Source organism: Taudactylus pleione, unplaced genomic scaffold (genome assembly GCF_031769625.1).
Source record: "Taudactylus pleione unplaced genomic scaffold, aTauple2 ptg000355l, whole genome shotgun sequence".
Taxonomy (NCBI): domain Eukaryota; kingdom Metazoa; phylum Chordata; class Amphibia; order Anura; family Myobatrachidae; genus Taudactylus; species Taudactylus pleione.
The window spans coordinates 2,772,644-2,790,106 of record NW_028284756.1 but is presented as its reverse complement, the minus strand read 5'-3'; positions in this window follow the sequence as shown (position 1 = coordinate 2,790,106).

The following is a 17,463-nucleotide window of genomic DNA, read 5'->3' as shown; positions in this document are numbered from 1 at the left end:
AAAGAAATCCAAAACTGAAACCGAATCAAAACACTGATTGGTGGATTTGCCAAAACCATAACATTTGAGGGTGGTTTTGCCAAAACCATAACATTTGAGGGCGGTTTCACCAAAACCAAAACACAGGGGTCCGCTCACATCTCTACACTAACCAAAGAACAAATCCTGTAGAACAACTGGCTTGTATAAGTTCCATGCATGTCTAGGAGTTCAATATGAAGTTATGGGCAACAGAATATCACTGCAATGTTTGGCTGCACACCATATCTATTTGCTATTTTTCCTTGGCACCTCATGGGGTGTAGTGAAAACTTGATGAAGATACTGGTTGTGCAGTGCTTTTGCCGACCATTTTGCAGGCATCTTATGACCATCACGATTAATTGAAATTATCCTTCGAGTGTATACATAAAAATGGATGTGTTTCTGTGGGTGAACAAAATGTCCTTGGGAGGGATACCAAGGGTGCTGACAACCTCATTTTGAATAGATGTCAGTTGGCATCACTGCAAAGCTTTCTCTTTAATGTTGGTTAGCCCACACACTAGCTCCACTTTGTATATGTAATAAGAGCTCCTTGGTGCAATAGTTACTTATCTCATAACCAGTTTGTTTAACCTGGCCAGGTTGGGTCACAATGATCCAGGGCTTTTTAAATGATGTGTATCTTTTTACTTAGTCATGCAACGTTGCCACACCTCTCAGTAGCTGGAGTTAAGACCCCTCCCTACCCGTTACCCGCTAACCACTCAGTCAGCCAGCGTCAGCGCAGACAACTAGTAGGGCACAAACGCCACAAAGGTTATTATGACTCAATCTCAATGTCAGTGTAACATTTTTTTTATTTTTGTATTGTTTTTGATTTTCAAAGATCTCACACTTAAGTCAACAAAAAAGTTTAATTTTAGATGAAGAATTGAGTTTTTGTTAAGATATTAGTAATAACACAGACGTCAATTTTGTTGATTTTTTTTATAAGACTACATAGAAAAAACTAAGTTCCCTAAGTTCCTCTCTTCACTATTACTTTTTATTTTATCAAAATATCTCATTCAATAGTTCATTATTCCAAATATACTAATAATCTTCTAAAATCATCCTTATAATTTCAAAATCAGGCATAAAATTTACCTGGGTCATAATGGCCCACCTCAACGTCCGTGTATCAACTTTCCACCACAATGACACCAGGTTAAAATCACCTCTCTCCATCAGAAAAGAGCTGTATCTCTCTCTTTCATGGCATTATCTATGCCTAATTTAGTCTGTCTTTCGATATCACCTTCTCTGCATCTCTCGCCATTAAGTAGCTAACCAGTTAACTGAAGAATTGAAAATTATTTTTAGATTGAGAACACGAGCGCTGCTTTCGTAAGGATTGTATCCAACCCTACGTTTACCTTTAATTATGTATCTGTAACCAATTTGGAAGGAAAGCCAATTTAAAAAGCATGTGATTAATGGCCCACGCATTTTCACAGACACCTAATTTAAATGTCTATATACTGTATAAGCACAATTTGTAGATGCTTTAGCTGTTTGCCTGCCTTTCATATGAAATGTAAGTAATAAAGCTTACACTATTTTTTTTAATAGAGCCTGTTGCCAGGAAATAAATATATTAAACTTTCCCTGTCCCTGTCCCTGTTATGTGTGGTTTGAAGTCAGGTCTTGTGTCTCCGCATAATCCAGCTGATATTGTTTTTTGTACTGGTGTTTTTTTAGTTAGTCTTCACTGTAGAGGAAGCACATCGTGGAGATAGGAGCACAAACCGGACTTTCTGCAATTGTTGAATTAATAGCTCAGCACAGTTACATTTCAAAACGTGACCTCTATTGTCAGTGCTGAGGACTTAACAGTGATTGTGATGCGGCTTAGTTCAAGGGAAAAGAAAAACGATGTGGTCGATAAACTAAAGTAAACAAAAAGTTTCTATGAGAACACACTGAGATCATTACATTAATTAATAATAGAGATCATCAATCTATGCCCAATTAATGCACTTTTAATATTAAAAATAATCAATCTGTGTCTGCAACAAAAGTGAAATAATCATCTTATATTAAAATGGACTTTTTAAGTTTACAAGAACAAATTACAGCGTTCAAAAATTCAAGGGAACTGCCATATTAATTAATATTCATATGTACATATTGAATAGAAATATGCCCCATTTATAAGTAGGGCTCTGGTTTCACTTTATGTTCTTGAGTTGGAAGCAGTTGTGATTTTTTTTTGTAGAGTCTCAGCGGCGGTAATATGCAAATGCTAGTCTCTGCTTACCCCTTGAGTGCTCGCATGCACCAGACTGGGCAAGACCTGAGACACCCACTTTCAATGTCCGTGGAAGTTCTAACTCTGCCAGTGCTTCTGAACACTCCACCATAGGCGCACCATTGTGTCCACCATTGATGCACACCTCCCAGACACTGCCCAGGCACCCCCATGGTTTTGTCTTGCCAGTTCCAATGCCAACACCTCCGTACACAACAGTGCACTCCAAGTACATGGTGGAATGCATGCGCCATAGAAGTTTAAAGTACTTTTTGCACATGCCCTGTAGCAAATAATTGCTCAACTGTGCAAAGATCGGCATTGCGTGCACCGCTGAATCAGGCCCTATATCTCCATAAATATTTACTAAACATAGGGATTACTCAACTGAAAGCTTTTTTATTTTAATTTATTATCAATACAGCTAACATTTTACATATAGTAAATAGTGTGGTTAAAAAAAAACGTTATCAAAGCAACTGGAATAGATTGCTTACACACCGGAGCCCTTATGAGAGCTCAGTGCAGTATTAAATGACTACACGCATTTTTAATTTTCAAAGACTCTCTACTGAGTGCTTTGCTACTGATGGATTGACAAAAAGCAAATATGAAAATTAGATTTCCTATTAACTCCAGGGGCGTATCTTCCTATTGGCCTTGATGGCCCTCGCTGGCCGAGGGGCGCCATTGCTGACATTAGTAAATGATCTCTGGTCTCTTGTCCTGTCTTCCTATTATAAGTGTCCCGCAATCAGCCGTCTTTTAGTAAACTAGCCCTGCTCTGCTCTTACCAGTGTCCTCCATTGACTGCCAATGTCCTAATATATCTCTTCCCCCACAATACCCACCATATACCAATCACCACTCACTGATTCCCATATGTCAAAAATGCAGGAAAAGAGTGCCACATCAATCACAAGGCTCAATTCGCAAGGTAATTTGCATATATGCAAATTATCTTGCCCACAATGCATCTTTTTGTTATTGATGCCCTTTTTTACTGTGTTGTTGACATATAGAAATTAAAAAAACAGTGCATTGCATGTAGTAAGTGTTATAACTGAAAAAAATTTAAATAAATATATATATATATATATATATATATATATATATATTGTCTCCCTATTTCTACAGGCGTGTAAAGCTGGTCACACATCTAAAGATTATCTGTCCAATCAGCCCAGTAGGTGATTGGCTGTAATGAAAATCTGGTAAGGTATGAAAGCAATTGACAATCTGCAATTTGCTCCCAAATGCTGGAAAATGGACAAAAACTGTTCTATTGTTTAGATCAGTGTTTCTCAAACTCGGTCCACAGGACCCCACACAGATCATGTTTTCCAGGTCACCCAGCAGGTGCACAGGTGTAGTCATTACTCACTGACACGTTTTAAAAGATCCACAGGTGCAGCTACTTTTTCATGTGAGGAGACCTGCAAAACATGCACTGTTTGGGGTCCTGAGGACCGAGTTTGAGAACCCGTGGTTTAGATCAAACATTTAACAAACTTGTCTGATGACCATTTTCATCCATTTTCTGGCATTTAGGAGCAAATTGCTGATCATCATTTACTCCCATACGTTTCCAGATTTTCATTCCAATCAATCAACTAGTTGGATGGTTGGACAGATCATCTTTAGATGTGTGGCCAGCTTTAGTATAGTCAATTTATCTTTTCTCATTTTGAGGGGTGTGTCATGATCCTTGTAGGTTGTGGATACTTCCATGTTGGGGAATAGGACATGATCCTTATGGACAGTCAGTGGCGGGCTGGGCCGGGGGGCAGGATGCCATGTGTCCCCCGGGCCGCAACGTCATGCGGGCCGAGGGCAGTCTGTGTCACTGTGACACAGACTGCACCGCGTGTGTAGCGCTGACCGGACGGAGTTCGGTCAGCGCTACACAAGTGACAAACACACAGCCGCCGGCTTCGGCAGCTGTGTGTTTGTTGTAAGCAGCAGCCAATGAGAGTCTGTCAGACTCTCATTAGCTGCTGCGCCCACTACAGGAGCCGCTCCATCTTCTGGCTCCCGCAGTGGGCAATGGGAGAGGCGTCATGTCATCATATGACGTCTCTCCCATAATGCCCGGGAAGGACAGACAGAGGAGCGGATGGCGACGGCGGGAGCGGGGATTCAGGTAAGTGTTTTTTTGTTGTTTTTTTTTTACTACGTGTGTCTACTGGGGGGGAGACTGGCACTACAAGGGGGAGACCACAACTGGGGGCACCACAATGGGGGAACCACTACTGGAAGCACTGCAAGGGGGGGACTACTATTAATGGGGGCAATGCAAGGGGGGGAATACTACTACTGGGGCACTACAAGGGGGGCTACTGGTGGCACTACAAAGGGGGAGCCACTACTGGACTGGGGGCACTACAAAAGGGAGGGACTACTACTGGGGGCAATACAAGAGGGAGACCACTACTGGGAGTACTGCAATGGGGGAGATCACTACTGGGGGCACTACAGGGGGGGCACTACAAGATGGGACCACTACTGGGGATTATAACTGGGGGCACTTCAAGGGGGGGACTACAACTGGTCGGGCTACTACTGGGGGCACTACAAGGGGGGGACTACTATTACAAGGGGGGACTACTACTACTAGTGGCACTACAAGGGGAGGGGACAACTACTAGGGGCACTGCATAGGGGGGAGGGGACTACCACTGGGGGCACTGCATCGAGGGACCACTGCTGGGTCGTCTATAAAAAGGGCAATACTGGGGGTACTGCATAGGGGGGAGACTACAACTGGGGCCACTATTTAAGGGGCACTGTATAAGGGTTACCACTATTGGGGGCACTGCATGGGGTGTGGACTGCTACTGGGGGCACTATATAAGGAGCACTGCATAGCGGGTACCACTAATGGGGCACTATATAAGGGGCTTACTACTGGTGGCACAAGGGGTAATGCATAGGGTGATCACTACTGGGGGCACTACTGGAGGCCTGCACAAGGGGATCCTCTCCTGGGGCACAGGGGGGCACAGCATATGGGCACCACGACAGGGATGTTCCTAATCCTTATTTTTACTTTACATTAATCCCATATGGACCCGCCTCCTCCCTGGAACACTTGAGGGGGGGTGCCATAGCACGCATGTTCTTCGGGCACCCTGGATACACGCTACCCCTCTGCCAGGGCCGCCTGCATGCATTTGCCCCCCAGGCAAAAAGTTGCCAGCCAGTCCTGTGGACAGTCTTTATTTTTATGTTGACTTTTGGAAAGGACCATTACTTTACCCATAATGCATTTTGTTTGTTTTTGTTGCAATGCTTTCAATCTTTTCCTGGGTTTTTTTCATAAATAAATTAATAAATAGAGGGTTGCAATATAGTAAGTTCTATAAAAGATATATATATATATATATATATATATATATATATATATATATGGAGAAATTAAAAAAATATTCTCCCTATTTCTACAGGTGTCTGAATTAAACTAACCCCAGTGTGTGTTAGTTTTTTTTTCCCAGTAAAAGCAGTCATTGGAGGGGGTTGCCAATCCCTTGGTTTGCCAGGGGTGCACGGACCCCTAGATACACACCTGGCTGCTTGTCTTTCTCCATGTGCTCCTTGGATTTCTCCCTATGCTGCTTGGCTTTCTCGCTGTGCTCATTGGATTTCTCCCTATTCTGCTTGTCATTCTGCTTGTCTTTCTCCCTGTGCTCATTGGCTTTCTCCCTGTGCTGCTTGTCTTTTTCCCTGTGCTCATTGGCTTTCTCACTGAGCTTATTGTCTTTCACCCTGTGCTCATTGGCTTGCTCCCTATGCTACTTGTCTTTCTCCCTATGCTGCTTGTCTTTCTTCCTGTGCTCATGGTCTTTCACCCTATGCTCATTGGCTTTCTCCCTATGCTACAAATAAAGAGCGCTTGTGAATAAACATGTATGAATGTAACGCAATACCTGTAAAAAAAAAAAAAAAAAAAAAAAAAAAAAAAAAAGGGATTAGTAAAAGATGTTTAAAACCCTTTTTTAATTTTAGGAAAGTCCATAATTGACATCAGGGTTCCGATAACATGCCTTGCAGTGCGGTGTGATACTGGAGTCAGACGTGAAAAACTAACTGTCTCTCCCTATATCTGCCTACCTTTAACGGCTTCCGCTCCGTCCGGCTGGTTCCCTGCACGGGGTGATCGTCTTCTTCGTCCGTGTAAACGGCCCGATGCTGCAAAGGTGCAGTGTGATGACGTCACTATGTCTCTGCTGTGTGTCAGATGTGCGCTAAAACCAACGCGTTTCAGGCTCCTGGCCCTTTTTCAGGCTCCTTGAGAAAGGGCCAGGAGCCTGAAACGCGTTGGTTTTAGCGCACATCTGACACACAGCAGAGACATAGTGACGTCATCACACTGCACCTTTGCAGCATCGGGCCGTTTACACGGACGAAGAAGACGATCACCCCGTGCAGGGAACCAGCCGGACGGAGCGGAAGCCGTTTAAGGTAGGCAGATATAGGGAGAGACAGTTAGTTTTTCACGTCTGACTCCAGTATCACACCGCACTGCAAGGCATGTTATCGGAACCCTGATATCAATTATGGACTTTCCTAAAATTAAAAAAGGGTTTTAAACATCTTTTACTAATCCCTTTTTTTTTTTTTTTTTTTTTACAGGTATTGCGTTACATTCATACATGTTTATTCACAAGCGCTCTTTATTTGTTACATATTGAAATTATTTTATTAGGAGCTGCTTTCAAAATAACATCCATAGCGCAGAATATATATTTTTTTATCATTTCTCCCTATGCTGCTTGTCTTTCTCCCTGTGCTCATTGGCTTTCTCCCTGAGCTCGTTGGCTTTCTCCTTGAGCTCATGGTTTTTCTAACTATGCTCATTGTTATTCTCTCTGTGCTCATTGGCTTTCTCCCTGTGCTGCTTGTCTTTCTCCCTGCGATCATTGGCTTCTTCCCTGTGCTCATTGACTTTCTCTCTGTGCTCATTGGATTTCACCCTATCCTGCTTGTCTTTCTACCTGTGCTCATTGGATTTCTCTCTGTGTTCATTGGATTTTACCCTATGCTGCTTGTCTTTTTCCCTGTGCTCTTTGGCTTTCTCCGTGTGCTCTTTGGCTTTCTCCCTGTGCTCTTTGGCTTTCTCCCTGTGCTCATTGGCTTTCTACCTATGCTGCTTGTCTTTCTCCCTGTGCTCATTGGCTTTCTCCCTGTGCTGCTTGTCTTTTTCCCTGTGCTCATTGGCTTTCTCACTGAGCTTATTGTCTTTCACCCTGTGCTCATTGGCTTGCTCCCTATGCTACTTGTCTTTCTCCCTATGCTGCTTGTCTTTCTTCCTGTGCTCATTGGCTTTCTCCCTGTGCTCATTGGCTTGCTCCCTATGCTACTTGTCTTTCTCCCTATGCTGCTTGTCTTTCTTCCTGTGCTCATGGTCTTTCACCCTATGCTCATTGTTTTTCTCCCTGTGCTCATTGGCTTTCTCCCTATGCTGCTTGTCTTTCTCCCTGTGCTCATTGGCTTTCTCCCTATGCTGCTTGTCTTTCTCCCTGTGCTCATTGGCTTTCTCCCTGAGCTCGTTGGCTTTCTCCTTGAGCTCATGTTTTTTCTCCTAATGCTCATTGTTATTCTCTCTGTGCTCATTGGCTTTCTCCCTGTGCTGCTTGTCTTTCTCCCTGCGATCATTGGCTTCTTCCCTGTGCTCATTGACTTTCTCTCTGAGCTCATTGGATTTCACCCTATCCTGCTTGTCTTTCTACCTGTGCTCATTGGATTTCTCTCTGTGTTCATTGGATTTCACCCTATGCTGCTTGTCTTTTTCCCTGTGCTCTTTGGCTTTCACCGTGTGCTCTTTGGCTTTCTCCCTGTGCTCTTTGGCTTTCTCCCTGTGCTCATTGGCTTTCTCCCTATGCTGCTTGTCTTTCTCCCTGTGCTCATTGGATTTCTCTCTATGTTCATTGGATTTCACCCTATGCTGCTTGTCTTTTTCCCTGTGCTCTTTGGCTTTCTAAGTGTGCTCTTTGGCTTTCTCCCTGTGCTCATTGGAATTTTCCCTGTGCTCATTGGCTTTCTCACTGAGCTCATTGTCTTTCACCCTGTGCTCATGAGCTTTCTCCCTGTGCTGCTTGGATTTCTCTCTGTGCTGCTTGTCTTTCTCCTTGTGCTCATTGGCTTTCTTCCTGTGCTGCTTGTCTTTCTCCCTATGCTGCTCGTCTTTCTTCCTGTGCTCATTGGCTTTTTCCCTGTGCTCACTGGATTCTTCCCTGTGCTCATTGACTTTCTCCCTATGCTGCTTGTTTTTCTTCCTGCGCTCATTGGATTTCTCACTAAGCTCATTGGCTTTCTCCCTATGCTGCTTGTCTTTCTCCCTATGCTGCTTGTCTTTCTTCCTGTGCTCATTGGCTTTCTCCCTATGCTTTTTTTTCTCCCTGTGCTCATTGGATTTCTCAATATGCTTTCTTTCTCCCTGTGCTGCTTGTCTTTTTCCCTGCGCTCATTGGCTTTCTCACTGAGCTTATTGTCTTTCACACTGTGCTCATTGGCTTTCTCCCTGTGCTCATTGGCTTGCTCCCTATGCTGCTTCTCTTTCTTCCTGTGCTCATTGGCGTTCTCCCTGTGCTCATTGTTTTTCTCCCTGTGCTCATTGGCTTTCTCCCAATACTGCTTGTCTTTGTCCCTATGCTGCTTGTCTTTCTTCCTATGCTCATTGGTGTTCTCCCTGTGCTCATTGTTTTTCTCCCTGTGCTCATTGGCTTTCTCCCAATACTGCTTGTCTTTCTTCCTGTGCTCATTGGCGTTCTCCCTGTGCTCATTGTTATTCTCTCTGTGTTCATTGGATTTCACCCTGTGCTGTTTGTCTTTCTCCCTGCGCTCATTGGCTTCCTCCCTGTGCTCATTGACTTTCTCTATGTGCTCATTGGATTTCTCCCTGTGCTCTTTGGCTTTCTCCTTATGCTGCTTGTCTTTCTCCCTGTGCTCATTGGATTTCTCTCTGTTTTCATTGGATTTCACCCTATGCTGCTTGTCTTTTTTCCTGTGCTCTTTGGCTTTCTCCGTGTGCTATTTGGCTTTCTCCCTGTACTCATTGGAATTCTCCCTGTGCTCATTGGCTTTTTCACTGAGATCATTGTCTTTCACCCTATGCTGCTTGTTTTTCTTCCTGTGCTCATTGTCTTTCTCCCTGTGCTGCTTGTTTTTCTCCCTGTGCTCATTGGCTTTCTCCCTATGCTGCTTGTTTTTCTTCCTGTGCTCATTGTCTTTCTCCCTGTGCTGCTTGTTTTTCTCCCTGTGCTCATTGGCTTTCTCCCTGTGCTCATTGGATTTCTCCATATGCTACTTTTCTTTCTCCCTGTGCTGCTTGTCTTTTTCCCTGTGCTCATTAGCTTTCTCACTGAGCTTATTGTCTTTCACACTGAGCTCATTGGCTTTCTCCCTGTGCTCATTGGCTTGCTCCCTATGCTGCTTGTCTTTCTCCCTATGCTGCTTCTCTTTCTTCCTGTGCTCATTGGTGTTCTCCCTGTGCTCATTGGCTTTCTCCCAATACTGCTTGTCTTTGTCCCTATGCTGCTTGTCTTTCTTCCTGTGCTCATTGGCGTTCTCCCTGTGCTCATTGGTATTCTCTCTATGGTCAATTGGCTTTCTCCCTGTGCTGCTTGTCTTTCTCTCTGCGCTCATTGGCTTCCTCCCAGTGCTCATTGACTTTCTCTATGTGCTCATTGGATTTCTCCCTGTGCTCTTTGGCTTTCTCCCTGTGCTTATTGGAATTCTCTCTATGTTCATTGGATTTCACCCTATGCTGCTTGTCTTTCTTCCTGTGCTCATTGGCGTTCTCTCTGTGCTCATTGTTATTCTCTCTGAGGTCATTGGCTTTCTCCCTGTGCTGCTTGTCTTTCTCCCTGCGCTCATTGGCTTCCTCCCTGTGCTCATTGACTTTCTCTATGTGCTCATTGGATTTCTCCCTGTGCTCTTTGGCTTTCTCCCTATGCTGCTTGTCTTTCTCCCTGTGCTCATTGGATTTCTCTCTGTGTTCATTGGATTTCACCCTATGCTGCTTGTCTTTTTCCCTGTGCTCTTTGGCTTTCTCCCTGTACTCATTGGAATTCTCCCTGTGCTCATTGGCTTTTTCACTGAGCTCATTGTATTTCACCCTATGCTGCTTGTTTTTCTTCCTGTGCTCATTGTCTTTCTCCTTGTGCTGCTTGTTTTTCTCCCTGCACTCATTGTCTTTCTCCCTGTGCTGCTTGTTTTTCTCCCTGTGCTCATTGGCTTTCTCCCAGTGCTCTTTGGATTTCTCCATATGCTACTTTTCTTTCTCCCTGTGCTGCTTGTCTTTTTCCCTGCGCTCATTGGCTTTCTCACTGAGCTTATTGTCTTTCACACTGTGCTCATTGGCTTTCTCCCTGTGCTCATTGGCTTGCTCCCTATGCTGCTTGTCTTTCTCCCTATGCTGCTTCTCTTTCTTCCTGTGCTCATTGGCGTTCTCCCTGTGCTCATTGTTTTTCTCCCTGTGCTCATTGGCTTTCTCCCAATACTGCTTGTCTTTCTTCCTGTGCTCATTGGCGTTCTCCCTGTGCTCATTGTTATTCTCTCTGTGGTCATTGGCATTCTTCCTGTGCTGCTTGTCTTTCTCCCTGCGCTCATTGGCTTCCTCCCTGTGCTCATTGACTTTCTCTATGTGCTCATTGGATTTCTCCCTGTGCTCTTTGGCTTTCTCTCTGTGTTCATTGGATTTCACCCTTTGCTGCTTGTCTTTTTCCCTGTGCTCTTTGGCTTTCTCCGTGTGCTTTTTGGCTTTCTCCCTGTACTCATTGGAATTCTCCCTGTGCTCATTGGCTTTTTCACTAAGCTCATTGTCTTTCACCCTGTGTTCATGAGCTTTCTCCCTGTGCTGCTTGTTTTTCTTCCTGTGCTCATTGTCTTTCTCCCTGTGCTGCTTGTTTTTCTCCCTGTGCTCATCGGTTTTCTCCCTGTGCTCATTGGATTTCTACCTGAGCTCATTGGCTCTCTCCTTGAGCTCATGGTCTTTCTCCCTATGCTCATTGTTATTCTCTCTGTGCTCATTGGATTTCTCCCTGTGCTGCTTTTCTTTCTCCCTGTGCTAATTGTCTTTCACCCTGCGCTCATTAGCTTTCTCTCTGTGCTGCTTGTCTTTCTCCTTGTGCTCTTTGGATTTCTCCGTGTGCTCATTGGCTTTCTCCCTATGCTGCTTGTCTTTCTCCTTGTGCTCATTGGACTTCTCCCTTTGCTCATTGGCTTTCTCACTGAGCTCATTGTCTTTCACCCTGTGCTCATTAGCTTTCTCCCTGTGCTGCAAGGCTTTCTCTCTCTGCTGCTTGTCTTTCTCCTTGTGCTCATTGGATTTCTCACTGAGCTCATTGGCTTTCTCCCTATGCTGCTTGTCTTACTTCCTGTGCTCATTGGCTTTCTCCCTGTGGTCATTGGATTCTTCCCTGTGCTCATTGGCTTTCTCCTTATGCTGCTTGATTTTCTTCCTGTGCTCATTGGCTTTTTCCCTGTGCTCACTGGATTATTCCCTGTGCTCATTGGCTTTCTCCATATGCTGCTTGTTTTTCTCCCTATGCTGCTTGTCTTTCTTCCTGTGCTCATTGGTTTTCTCCCTGTGCTCATTGGCTTTATCCCTGTGCTCATTGGATTTCTTACTGAGCTCATTGGCTTTATCCCTGTGCTACGTTGCTTTCTCCCTATGCTGTTTATCTTTTTCCCTGTACTCATTGGATTTCTCCCTATGCTGCTTATCTTTTTCCCTGTACTCATTGGATTTCTTCCTGTGCTCATTGGCTTTCTCCCTGTGCTGCTTGTCTTTCTCCCTGTGCTCATTGGCTTTCTCTCTGTGCTGCTTGTCTTTCTCTCTGTGCTCATTGTCTTTCTCTCTGTGCTCATTGGCTTTCTCCCTGTGCTCAATGGACTTCTTCCTATGCTCATTGTCTTTCTCCCTGTTCTGCTTGTCTTTCTCCCTTTGCTCATTGGCTTTCTTGCTGTGCTCATTGGCTTTCTCACTATGCTGCTTGTCTTTCTACCTGTGCTCATTGGCTTTCTCCCTGTGCTCAATTACTTTCTCCCTGTGCTCAATGGCTTTCTCCCTGTGCTGCTTGTGTTTCTCCCTGTGCTCATTGGATTTCTCTCTGTGCTCATTGGCTTTCTCCCCGTGCTCAATGGACTTCTTGCTCAACTCATTGTCTTTCTCCCTGTACTGCTTGTCTTTCTCCCTTTGCTCATTGGCTTTCTTGCTGTGCTCATTGGCTTTCTCCCTGTGCTCACTTGATTCTTCCCTGTGCTCACTGGCTTTCTCCATATGCTGCTTGTCTTACTCCCTGTGCTCATTGGCTTTCTCCCTGTGCTGCTTGTCTTTCTCCCTGTGCTCATTGGCTTTCTCCCTGTGCTGCTTGTCTTTCTCCCTGTGCTCATTGGATTTTTCCCTGTGCTGCTTGTCTTTCTCCCTGTGCTCATTGGCTTTCTCCCTATGCTGCTTGTCTTACTCCCTCTGCTCATTGAATTTCTCACTATGCTGCTTCTCTTTCTCCCTGTGCTGATGGTTTTCTCACTGTGCTGCTTGTCTTTCTCCCTATGCTGCTTGTCTTTCTCCCTGTGCTCATTAGATTTCTCCCTATGCTGCTTGTCTTTCTCCCTGTGGTCATCGTTTTTCTCCTTGTGCTCATTGGCTTTTTCCATGAGCTCATTGACTTTCTCCCTATGCTGCTTGTCTTTCTCCCTTCACTCATTGGCTTTCTCCCTGTGCTCATTGTCTTTCTCCCCATGCTGTTTGGCTTTCTTCCTATGCTGCTTGTCTTTCTCTTCATGGTCTTTCTCTGTATGCTGCTTGTCTTTCTCCATGTGCTCATGGTCTTTCTCTGTATGCTGCTTATCTTTCTCCCTGTGCTCATTGGCTTTCTTCCCTATGCTGGGGCTTATCTTCCTATTCGCCTAGATGGACCTCGCCAGGGCCGCCAATGCCATCATTAGCAAATTTTCCCTGGTCTCCTTCTGCTCTGCTCTGCTATTACCAGTGTCCTCCATTGACTGCTAATTTGTATCAGTCTTCTGATATGTCCCTTTATATCAGCAAAATTTAAAATTAGATAAAAAAAAATTTCTAATATATCTCTTCCCCCGCAATACCCACGATATACCAATCACACTCACTGATTCCCATATATCAATCATGCAGGTAAAGAGTGCCACATCAATCACAAGGCTCAATTCGCAAGGTAATTTGCATATATGCAAATTATCTTGTCGACAATGCATCTTTTTGCTATTGATGCCCTCTCTTCCTGTGTTGCTGACATATAGAAATTAATAAATAGTGCATTGCATGTAGTAAGTGTTATAACCGAAAAAAAAACAAAAATATATATAAAAAAATGTGTATATATATATATATATATATATATTATCTCCCTTTTTCTACAGGCATGGAAATTGAACTACTCCCAGTGTAAGTATCTTCAATTTATTTTTTTCCTCATTTTGAGGGGTTTGTCATGATCCTTGTAGGTTGTGGATACTTCCATGTTGGGGAATAGGACATGATCGTTATGGATAGTCTTTATTTTTATGTGGTCTTTTGGAAAGGACCATTGCGGGCTGTCATCCTAGTGAATATTAAGGTGGAGTTGTTAAAAAGCATAATGCAGTATAGATGGCCCTATTTGAATATATGTAAATTACTTTACGCATAATGCATTTTGTTTGCTTTTGTAGCAATGTTTTCAATCTTTTTCTGTGTTTTTGTATTCATAAATAAATTAATAAATAGTGGGTTGCAATAGAGTAAGTTCTATAAAAGATATATATATTAAAAGGAGAAATAAAAAAATTATTCTCCCTATTTCTACAGGTGTCTGAATTAAACTACCCTCAGTGTGTATTAGTTTTTTTTTCCAGTAATAGCAGTCATTGGAGGGTGAAGCCTGTCCCTTGGTTTGCCAGGGGTGCTTGGACCCCTAGATACACCCCTGATTAACTCTTTATGGACTCATATATCACTCTGCCCAGTACTGCTTTCTAAGTTAATACTTTGCCCACTGGGTATTCAGAGTATGTGACAAGTGAATGCTGAGACATGGCTGCACTTACGGATAGACTGTGGTGTTTTTGCAGAGCTCATCGTGTGCTACAGAGAAACTGAAGTAATGAAATATTTAATTTAAGGAATTAGAAATATATATGCCAGATTTCAGTCATGATCTCTATTAAAAAGTCCAATGAGCAATGCATTAAATAAAAAGTCTGCTATCAGGGTTAAACTAGGGTATGAAATGTCCACCTCATGAATGCAATTATAGAGCCCCTGATATAGTGTACGTGCTTCACTGATGGGACATGGGCAGCAATAAAATGTGTGGTAGAGATGGCCATCGATAACCATTATTGGTTGCCTGTCAATGGTAGATGGTTTTACCCTCAATGACGATGATGCAGATAGTTTCCCACCATCGGTTGCATGTTTAGATACAGGACTTCAAGAGCTGAAAGCATTTCCCTCCAATCTCCAAAATGGCTACACATTGGGCCTAATTTATAGACTTATAGACAGGGCTGCTATTAGGGGTTTATGGTAAGGAGCTAAAACTGATATGGGGTCTGTTGGTGGTGGTAATCCCATCTCAAACGGTTGGGTTTATCAGTGCTGATTGAGCCAGAATAAAGAGGAATGCAGGGGTTCCTCTCTCAGGAGAGCATTTCTCTCGCTGGGAAGTCCCCTCTCTAGGTGATGTGCATACTGTTTCCACAGCCAACTCTACATCCCATCTTCTCCTCCTATTCTCCTCCATTGGCTCTCAGTCAGGCAGTCAGCTCACCAGTCTTAACATTACCTTTAATCCCTGCCTATCTCTGACCCCTCTGTGTCATCCCCCTCCCCATAAATACACACAAACACCATGGGGGCAGATTCAATTAGCCACGGGGTTATCCCCACGGCTAACTGCCGTGCCGGTCCAATTCAATTGCAGAGGATTCCTTGCACGGGAGTCCCCGAGAACACAAGCGCGCTTCTCCGCATTCGGACTTTACCTCGCAGCTCCTGGTGGTGCGAGGTAAAATCCACGTTAATCAATGTGTTTACGCGCATGAGTCCCGATTTTATGGTGCAGGGAAAAGGCTATTTAAATGAATAGCTTTTCCCCGTGCCATGTGGATTTTGGACAGCAATTAGTCGCGAGGACAACCCTGAAGCTAATTGAATCTGCCGCTATGTATCTAACTCTCCCTTTTTATGTTTCCCTCTGTTCACAGATATGTATATGAATATAACGCTACCTGTAATGCCATTTGTACCTCTACCCTCCTTTCTATTGTCTACCTCTGTTTACTTCTTCTGCATCTCTGGTGCTTTCGTAATGCAAGTATATGTCCTTTATCACCTTTATCCCATATGTTTTTTCATCCCATCTATTCCCTGTCTTGCTGTTCTTATGTATATTTTTCTATAGATTTTCCTCCACCACCCACTTTCCACTTGGGCCACACCTTGGGGTAAATTTACTAAAGTTTGATTTTGATTTTTGTAGTGATTTGGCATTCGATTTGCATTTGATTTACATTTGATTTTGCATTTGGGTATTTACTAAAGGCCAAATTGAATGTAAAATCAAACTTAAAACCAAATTTTGCTCAAATCGCACTCAAATCGAACATCGGAAATACCTTGGTACTTTTAAATAGACCAACACACAAATCCCTTACTTACTATTATTTGATTTGAAATTGAACACAAAATCAAACTTCAAATTAAACTTCAAATCCCCAAATGAATAGACCTGCTTCATGCTTTTGATTTGAGCATGAGCAGGTCAGATTGACACAGATAAATGCATAAATCAGTGAGATGCATGCATGTATCTTACTGTAAAAAGCTTAGAAGAGTTACATTTAGAAAAAAAGATCCCCCCTAAAACAGAACCAGCCATAGACTTTTCATAGCCAGTCCTGGTTGTCTAAGTACAGGGGAAAAATTGTGTAGGGTTTCATTGTACTTAGCACAACCAGCACTGGACTCTGATTCTGTCCTGGTTCTGGAATTACAGGGGAAAAAATGTGTAGGGTCCACCTGTAATCTCCATAACCAGCACCGGACCCTTTCTAGCAGGGGGCTGATGTCACAGCCAGGGGAGCCCTATCACAGGGCCCCCCAGCTGCAGAATCAGCCCTGACCACTAGTCAGCCCAGGCTAGGGATCCCTGGGGAGTTGTAGACCCCCCAATAAAGGGGTTCCAATCTCCAGGGAGCCCCTAGCCTAAACTGATAGCCCAGGGCTATCCCCACCACCCCTGAACGGTGGGTGATGGGTTGATAGTGTAAGAGTGTAAGTGTAGTGTAAAAATAGATAAGTGAAAACATTGTCTTTACAGTCGAACTGCAGGTCCCAGAAAGCCTCCCTGCATGCTGGAACTTGGGGAACCACAAGTACTAGCATGCAGGGCATTAAGGGCCTGCTGGTACCTGTAGTTCACCTGTAAAGAAATGTTTAAATAAACACAAGACACACACACACCATGAAAGTAAAGGTTTATTACTACATACATACACACTCACATGTACTTACCTACATTACCTGGAGTGGTCCTCTTCTCCCTGTAGGCATCCATGGTCTTCTTAAAATAAAAAATTATAAAACACGAACCACGCACTAAGTAACAACCACGATGGTTGTTACTTCCCGAATGAAGTGCTCAGATGCAGCTTCTGCCTTATCTGAGCGTTTATTGGCTGAGAGATGTCAGCCCCTGCTTCTCTCAGCCAATGAATGGCTCCCTCCATTGAAGTCAATGTTGGGAACCATAAAATAAACTTTTGTTACCCTGTGGCTCTCCACCGACAGAAGTCATCCCCCGCCTCTCTCAGCCAATGAACGGCTCGTTCATTGGCTGAGAGAGGCGGGGCTGACCTCTCTCAGCCAATGAATGCTTCCGAGGCTAGAGTTCTTTATTCAGGAGATAACAACCATTGTGGTTGTTATCTGTTGCGTGGCCCGTGTTTATAATTTTTTTTATTTTAAGACCATGGATGCCTACTTTGGACAGAAGAGGACCAATCTACGCATAGGAGAAGGTGAGTATGTTTTTTTTACCACAGGAACCCTACGGATAATCTACTGGAGAAGGGGACTGATGCTACATGTATACATAGGTGAGTATGAGTACATGTGTGTGTGAATGTGTGTGTACATGTGTGAGTGCATGTATGTTTATTAAACT